This window comes from Penaeus monodon, chromosome 26, assembly GCF_015228065.2.
Source record: "Penaeus monodon isolate SGIC_2016 chromosome 26, NSTDA_Pmon_1, whole genome shotgun sequence".
Lineage (NCBI taxonomy): Eukaryota > Metazoa > Arthropoda > Malacostraca > Decapoda > Penaeidae > Penaeus > Penaeus monodon.
Window position 1 is genome coordinate 6,469,143 of NC_051411.1, and position 7,809 is coordinate 6,476,951.

General features: G+C 47.0%; 1 long non-coding RNA gene across 1 annotated transcript in view; it reads right to left on the minus strand.

Annotated features, from left to right (window-relative positions):
- Positions 1–1,679: 1,679 nt before the first annotated feature.
- Positions 1,680–7,809, minus strand: part of LOC119589872 — an 88,353-nt gene continuing 82,223 nt past the window's right edge. Inside the window, exon 3 of the long non-coding RNA XR_005230217.1 lies at positions 1,680–1,766. This is a non-coding gene — a long non-coding RNA (uncharacterized LOC119589872). The remainder of the gene's footprint in view (positions 1,767–7,809) is intronic.

Below are 7,809 nucleotides of genomic sequence, written 5' to 3' on the forward strand. Positions count from 1 at the left end.
CCTCCGAAATCCCGGGAAAGAGTGGGGGGGGGGAAAAAATGGGAAGAGTGGGGAAGGGGGAAAAGGGGAAAAAGGGGGAAGGGGAAGAATGGGGGGAAGTGGGGAAAGGGGAAAAATGGGGAAGGGGGAAGGGAAGAAGTGGGGGAAAGGGGGAAAAAGTGGGGGAAGGGGAAGAAGTGGGGAAGGGGAAGAATGGGGAAGGGGAAGAAGGGAAGAAGGGGGGGGAAGGGAAGAAGGGGGGAAAAAGTGGGGAAGGGGGAAAAAGTGGGGAAGGGGAAGAAGTGGGGAGGGGGGGAATGGGGAAGAAGTGGGGAAGGGGAAGTGGGGGGGGAAGAAGTGGGGAAGGGGAAGAAGTGGGGAAGGAAAAGGGGGGAAAAAAGTGGGGAAGGGGGAAGTGGGGAAGGGGAAGAAGTGGGGAAGGGGAAGAATGGGGGAAGGGGGGAAGAATGGGGGGGAAGGGGAAAAAATGGGGGAAAAAGTGGGAGGAGTGGGGAAGGGGAAGAAAGGGGAAGAAGAGTGTGGGGGGAGGGGGGAAGTGAAGAATGGCAAAGGAGAAGAATGGTAAAGGAAAATAATGGGGAAGAATGTGGGAAATAGGGGAAAAAATGAAAGTACTCAAAAGTACGAAAACAACAACAACAACAACAACAACAACAACAACAACAACAACAACAACAACAACAACAACAACAACAAAAACAACAAGCCAGGGCCGCAAAAACAGATCCCCCCCAGCAACAGATGGGTCCACGCCAGCGCCTTTTCCGAGCCGTCATGCCACTTCAGGGGGGGGGGGGGGGGGGGGGGCTTCTCTGCATTAACCAAAACTCCCCATTCGCCTCTCCTTCCCCTTCGCCATCCTCCACATTCTTATTCTCCGGCCTCTTACCCTCTTTCTTGTCCCTAAATTCCTTTTCTTTTTCTTTTCTTAATAATAATGATAATTGTATCAGTAATTTTAAAGATAAAATTATCATCACCATTATAATATTAACAACAACAATAATAACAATAACAACAATATAATAATAATAATAATAATAATAATAATAATAATAATAATAATAAAAATAATAATAATAAAATAAAAACATTAAAGGGGGTAAAAAAAAAAGTTTTAAAAAATTTTAAGGGCGAAGACGAAAAATTAAAAAGAGGAAAAAAAAAAGAAAGAGAAAGAGAAAGGGAAAAAGGGAAAGAAAAAGAGAAAGAAAGGGGAAAAAAGGAAAAAGAAAAAGGGGGAAGAGGAAAAAAGAAAGAAAGGGGAAAAAGAAAGAAAAGAAAAAAAGAGAAAGAAAAAAAAAAAAAAGAAAAAAAGAGAAGAAAATAAGATAAGAAAATAAAATAACAGAAACGAAAAGAAAAAACCTTTTCAACCGTAGCACTTAACCAGGACCGACCACCAAAAAAAAAAGAACATGCTTCCGTCATTGCCCGACATCACGCACGTGCCTTAGTATGCATGCCAAATAATAATATTAATAAAGAACACCCGAATTAAAATTTCATGTCATTATCAGCGACTGGGAAGAGGTAGGTCACTGTGACTACGAGACCGAGATTAAAAATAAAAGTGTATATATATATTTCTTTTATTCACCATCCCTCGATTATGAAAGACTTATATATGTTAATTCCATGAGAAAAGAAACATAACTAAAAAAACCCGGGTTTTTGTGTCTTTCATGAGAAATGAGTTAGTGACGTTAGCAGAGGTCAAATGCTGGATCCTCCGATGTCGTATCTCTCTTTCACTGAAGACTCACCTGGAATGTAAATAAATAAATAAATAAATAAATAAATAAATAAATAAATAAATAAATAAATAAATAAAAAAAATAAAAATGACCCTTGCTGAGAAGTTTTCCCTTAGGGCAGAGATAAAACCCTGAAAATCTATAAAAAATTAGTATGAAGGCCTTTCCACACCTGCGGGACCGTTTTCTCTCATGGGTAAGTTTCGGAAAACGGGCTTCATAGAAAATGGGTAGGTCCTATTTTCTAAGCTTGCAGGGTATACTACGATATTAGCATGATTCGCCTTTTAAAATTTAAAAACATCCCCTTTTTCAAATTTCTGTTTCCCTACATTTTTATCACAGAAACTTTTTTTTCAACAGTTTAAAATTTTTTTTTTTAATTCTTGGAAAAAAAACAGTCGAAAGATGAAAAAAGTTTACTATTTTTCTAAAAAAATATAATAACTATATATATATATAAATATATAAATATATAATTATATATATATAATATATTTTTATATAATATTTTTAATTATATATTTCACATATATCCCAAAATTTTATATATAATATTTTAAAATATATATAATTTTTATTTTTATTTTTCTATTTTTAATTTTATATATTTTATATAAAAAAATAAAATAAAAAATTTTTATATATAAAAATAAAATACGTATAAGGGAAAGAGAAAAGGGGAAAGAGAAAGGGAAGGAGAAGGAGAAAAGGGGGAAAGGGGGAAGGAAAAAGGGGGAAAGGAAAGAGAAAGAAAAATGAAAGAAAAAAAAGAAAGTAAGAGGGGAAAAAGGGGAAGAGGAGAAAAAGAAAAGAGGGGAAAAAGAGAAAAAGAAAAAAGAAGGAGGAAGAGAGAAAGAGAGAGGGGAGAGAAAGAGAGGGGAAAAAAGAGAGAGAGAGGAGAGAGAGGGAGAGAGAGAGAAAGAGAGAGAGGGCGGGATGATTCGGAGAAGAGAGAGAGGAGGAAAAAAGGGGAAAAAGGAAAAAAAGAGAGGGGAGAGAAAGGGGAAAAAAAGGAGAAAAAAAGGGGGGAAAAAGAAAAAAAAAAGAAAGAGAGAGGGGAAGAGAGGAGAGAGAGAGAGAGGAGAGAGAGAGGAAAAAGAGAAGAGAGAGAGAGAGAGAGGGAGAGGAGGAGAGAGAGGAGAGAGAAAGAGGAAAGAGGGGAAAGAGGAAAGGAAAAGGGCAAGGGGAAAAAGAAAAAGGGAGAAAGAGAAAAAGAGAAGGGGAAAGCAGAGAAAAAGAAAAACGGAGGGGAGAGAGAGGAGAGAGAGAGAGAAAGAGGAGGGAGAGAGAGAGAGGAGAATCGGGAGAGGATGGGGAAGGGGGAAGGGGGAAGGGGGGAGAAGAGGGGAGAGAGGGGAGAAGAGAGAAGAAAGAGAGGAAAAAGAGAGAGAAAAGAAGGAGAAGAAAGAGAAAGAAGGAGAGAAGAGAAAGACAGAGAGAGAAAGAAGAGAAAGAGAAAGAAGAGGGAGAGAGAGGAAAAAGAGAGGGGGAGAGGAGGGAAGAGAGTTGAGAGGGGAGAAAAAGGGGGGACGAGAGGGGAAAAAGAGAGAGAGAGAGAAAAAGGAAAGAGAGGAGGGAGGGGGGAAAGAGAGGAAGAGAGAGGAGAAAGAGAAAAGGAGAAGAGAGAAAAGAGGGAGAGGAAGGAGCAGCGGAAAAAGGACCGAAGAGAGGGGGGAGGGAGAGAGAGAAGGGGAGGGAAAAGAGGGAGAGAGAGAAGAGAAGAGAAGGGGAGAGAGAGAGAGGGGGAAAAGAGAAGAGAGAGAGAGAAAGAGGGGAGAGAGGGCAGAGAGAAGAAAAAGGGAAAAAGAAGAGAAAAGACAGAAAAAGAGAAAAAAGAGAAGAAGAGAGAGAGAGGAAGAGGGTAGAGGGGAGGGGGGGGAGAGAGAGAGAGAGAGAGGAGAGAGGGGGGAGAGAGGAGGGGAGAAGGAGGGAGAGACGAAGGGGAGAGGGGAGAGAGAGAGAGGAAGGGGGAGGGGGAGAAGAGAGAAAGGGGAAAAAGAGAAGAAAGGGGAAAGGAAGGAAAGAAGAAAGAGAGAAGAAAGAGAGAGAGAGAGGGGGAGAGAGAGGGGAGGAGAGAGAGAGAGAGAAAAGGAGAGGAGGGGAGAGAGAGGAGGGGGGAGGGAGAGGAGGAGAGGGGGAAAGAGAGGAGAGGGGGGGAAAAGAGAGAGAGAAAGAGAGAGAAAAAAGGGAAGGGGGAGAGAGAGAGGGATGAGGGTGAGGGGGGAGAGGAAAAGAGAAAAGGGGAGGGGAAAAGAGAGAGGGGGGAAAAAAGACGGAAAGGGGAAGGGGGGAGAGAGGGGGAGAGAAGGGGAGAAAGAGGGGAAAAGGGGGAGACAAAAGAGGGGAGAAGAGAGGGAGAGAGGGGAGGGGAGGAGAGAGAGAGAGAGGAAAAGAGGTGAAAGGGGAGAGAGAAAAAGAAAGAGGAGAGGAAAAGAGAGAGAAAAAAAGAGAGAGACGAGAGAGAGAGGGGGAAAAAGGGGAAGGAGAGAGAAGAGGAGAGAGGAGTGAGAGAGAGAGAGAGAGAAAGAGAAGAAGAAAAAGAGCCCCAGGGGAGAGAGAGAGAGGAGAGAGGGAGAGGAGGGGAGGAGACGGGGAGAGGGGAGGGGGAGGGGGGAGGAGAGCCCAGAGAAGGGGAGAGAGAGAAGGGCAGAGAGAAGGGCAGAGAGAGAGAGAAAGAAGAGAGAGGGGAGAGAGAAAGAGAGAGAGAAAAGGGGAAGAAGAAGAGAGGGGAGGGGGAAAAAGAAGAGAGAGAGAGAGGAAAGAAGAGAGAGAGAGGGGAAAGAAAGGAAGAGAGGGGGAAAAGGGCCCGAGAGAAGGAAGGGAAGAGAGAGGGGAAAAAAAGAGGCGAGAGGAAGGGGGAGAGAAAGGGGGAGAGAGAAGGGGAAGGAGAAAGAAAGGGAAAGACGGAGAGGGGGAGGAAAAAAGGAGAGGGGAGGGGGGAGGAGAGCGGGAGGAGGGGAAAAGGGGGAGACGGGGGAGAGAGAGAGGAAAAGAGAGGGAAAGAAAAGAGGGAAAAAAAAAGAGGAAAAAAGGGGAGGGGAAAAAAAAAAAAGAGAGAGAGAAAAAAAAGAGAGACCGGAAAAAGAGAGAAGAGAGAAGAGAGAGAGAGAGAGAGAGGAGAGAAAAGGGGAGAGGGAGAGACAAAAAAGAGAGTGGGGAGTGAGAGGGGGAAGAGGGGAGAGAGAGGGGGAGGGAAAAAAAGAGAGGGGAGGGGGGAGAGAAAAAAGAGAGGGGAGAGAGAAAAGGGGAAAGAGAAAAGAAAAAGAGAGGAGAGAGAAAGAGAGAGAGAGAGACAGAGAGAAGAGGGGAAAAAGAGAATGAGAGAGAGAGAGGAGGGGGGAGGAAGGGGAGGAGAGAGAGAGAAAAAGAGAGAGAGAGAGGGGAGAGAGAGAGAGAGATGAGGAGAGGGGGAGAGAAAAGAGGAGAGGGGAAAAAGGGGAGGGGAGGGGGGGAAAAAGAGAGGAGAAAAACTGAGAGGGGGAAAAAGAGGGGAGAGGGGGGGAAAAAAAGAGAGGAGAGAGGGGAGAAAGAGGGGGGAAAAGAGAGGGAGGAGAGAGGGGGAGAGGGGAGGCGAGAGAGAGGAGAGAGAGAGAAGAGAGAGGGGAGGGGAGAAGGAGAGTGAGGAGGGAGAGAGAGAAAAATGAGAGGGGAGAAAGGGAAAGGGGAGAAAAAAGGGGAAGTGGAGAGAAAAAGAGAAAGAGGGGGAGAGAGGGGAGAGAGGAAAACGAGAGGGGAAAGAGAGGAAGAGGGAGAGAGAAAAAGGGGAGGAAAAAGAAGAGAGAGAGAGGAGGGGTGGGGAGAGAGGAGAGAAAAGAAAGGAGAGGAAAAGAGAGGAGAGAGAGAGAGAGAGAGGAAAAGAAAGAGAGACAGAGAGAGAAAAAAAAAAAAAAAGAGGGAGAAAAAGAGAGAGAAAAAAGGGGAAAAAGAAAAAAGAGGAGAGAGAAACCCCAGAGGAGGGGGAGAGAGAGGGGAAAAAAGGGGGGAGAGAGAGAGAGAGAGAGATATAGGAGAGAGAGAGAAAAGAGAGAGGGGGGTAAAAAGGAGAGAGAGAGAGGAGAGAGAAAAGAGAGAGAGAGAAAAGAAAGAGAGAGAGAGAAAAACAGGAGAGAGAGAGAGAGAGAAGGAAAAAAGAAGAGGGGGAGGGGAGAGGAGAGGAAAAAGGGGGAAAGAAGAGAGGGAGAGGGGGGAAAGAGAGAGAGAGGGGGAAGAATTTAGAGAGAACGAGAAAAGAGAGAGAAAAAGGGGGAAGAGAGGAGAGAGAGAGAGGGGAAAAGGGGGGACTGAAGAGAGGGGGAGAGAGGAAGAGAGAGAAGAGGGGGGACGAGAGGGGGAGGAGGGGGAGAGAGAGAAGAGAGAAAAAGAAAAAGAGAAAAGAAAAAGGAGAAAAATTTTTAAGGAAACCCCGCCAAGGGGGGGCCAAGGGACCGGAAAGACAGAAAAGGGGGGGGGGGCGAAGGGAGGGGGAGGGGAGAAAAAAAGGGGGGGGAAGGGGGGGAGGGAGGGGGGGGAAGGCGGGGGGCCCGGGCCGGGGGGAAGGGAAGGAAGGGCCGGGAAGGGAAGGGAAGGGAAGGGAAGGGAAGGGAAGGGAAGGGAGGGAAGGGTAGGAAAGGGAGGAGAAAGGGAGGAGAAGGGTAGGAAAGGGAGGAGAAAGGGAGGGAGGAGAAGGGAAGGGAAGGGAAGGGAAGGGAAGGGAGAAGAGGGGAGGGGGGGAAGGGAGGAGAGGGGAGGGGAAGGGAAGAGAAAAGAGGGGAGCGGAGGGGTGGGTGGAGGGACGGGAGGAAGGAAGGAGCAAGACAAAAACAAACAGGTAGGCACGCAGGCAAGTAAACAGACAGACACACACACACAGACAAATGCAGATAGACACAGAAATAAATAAATAAAAGAAATAAATAAATAAAGAAAGACACACACACACACACACACACACACACACACACACACACACACACACACACACACACACACACACACACATGCACGAACGGAGCCAGAGTCAGAGACAAGAGACAGAAAAAGAAGGACGCCACGCACGGCAAGTGTCGGGTTCCAGGTGTGCGATAATCTATCACCCTCGAAACCCTATATCACGTGGTCTTGTGTCAGCTACACCCATTATCTCGCCCGTCTGGGTGGGGAGAGGGTTGGGGGGAGAGGGTGGGGGGAGAGGGCTGGGGAGGGAGGGTGGGGGGAGAGGGCTGGGGAGGGAGGGTGGGGGGAGAGGGGTGGGGGGGAGAGGGCTGGGGGAGAGGGGTTGGGGGAGTGGGTTGGGGGGAGGGCTGGGGGAGAGGGTTGGGGCATGGGAAAAGGGGGAGCGGAGAGGAGAGACATTGGTAAGCGGTGAGAGAGAGGGAGGAACGGAGAGAAGAGACGTAAGGGGCGAAAGGGGAGGGAAAAGGAGGAAAAGGGAGAGATGGGAGTGAGGGAAGGGAAAGGGAGAAGGGAGAGAAGGAGAAAAAGGGGAAAGGGAAAAGCAAGAGCACGTAGGTAGAGAGGAAGAAGAGGAGGGAAGGGGGAAGGGGGAAGGGGGAAAGGGGGAAGGGAGAGAATGGGGAAGGGAGAGAATGGGGAAGGGGGGAAAGGGGGAAGGGAGGGAATGGGGAAGGGAGGGAAGGGAGGAGGAAGGAAAGGAGGAAAAAAGGAATGGAGGATGGGAGAAAGGGTAAAGGAAACAGAAATAAAGTAATGCAAGGTAAGGAAGCAGAAGAGGAAAAAAAAAGAGAATAAGCGTGACAGAAATATAAGAAAACAAAGAAAGGAAGAAGGAAATGAGGGAAAATACGTAAAAAACGGAGAATTATCACCGAACGAGGAAAGAGGTAAAATAGAAAAGAAAAAAAAAGGGGGGGGGGGACGATAGAGAGGAAAAGGCCACAAAATCCCTCATTATAAAGACCGAGACAAAGGCGCCGACGGAAACAGAGGCATTCCAGCGCGCGAAACGAGAGACGACCCCCGCGCCAGAACGAGATTCGCTGGTCGCCCGCAAGAGGCAAAAAAAATTCAGAGCGCCTATTGCCCGCCCCCCTTCCCCTCCTTCGCCCCTTTT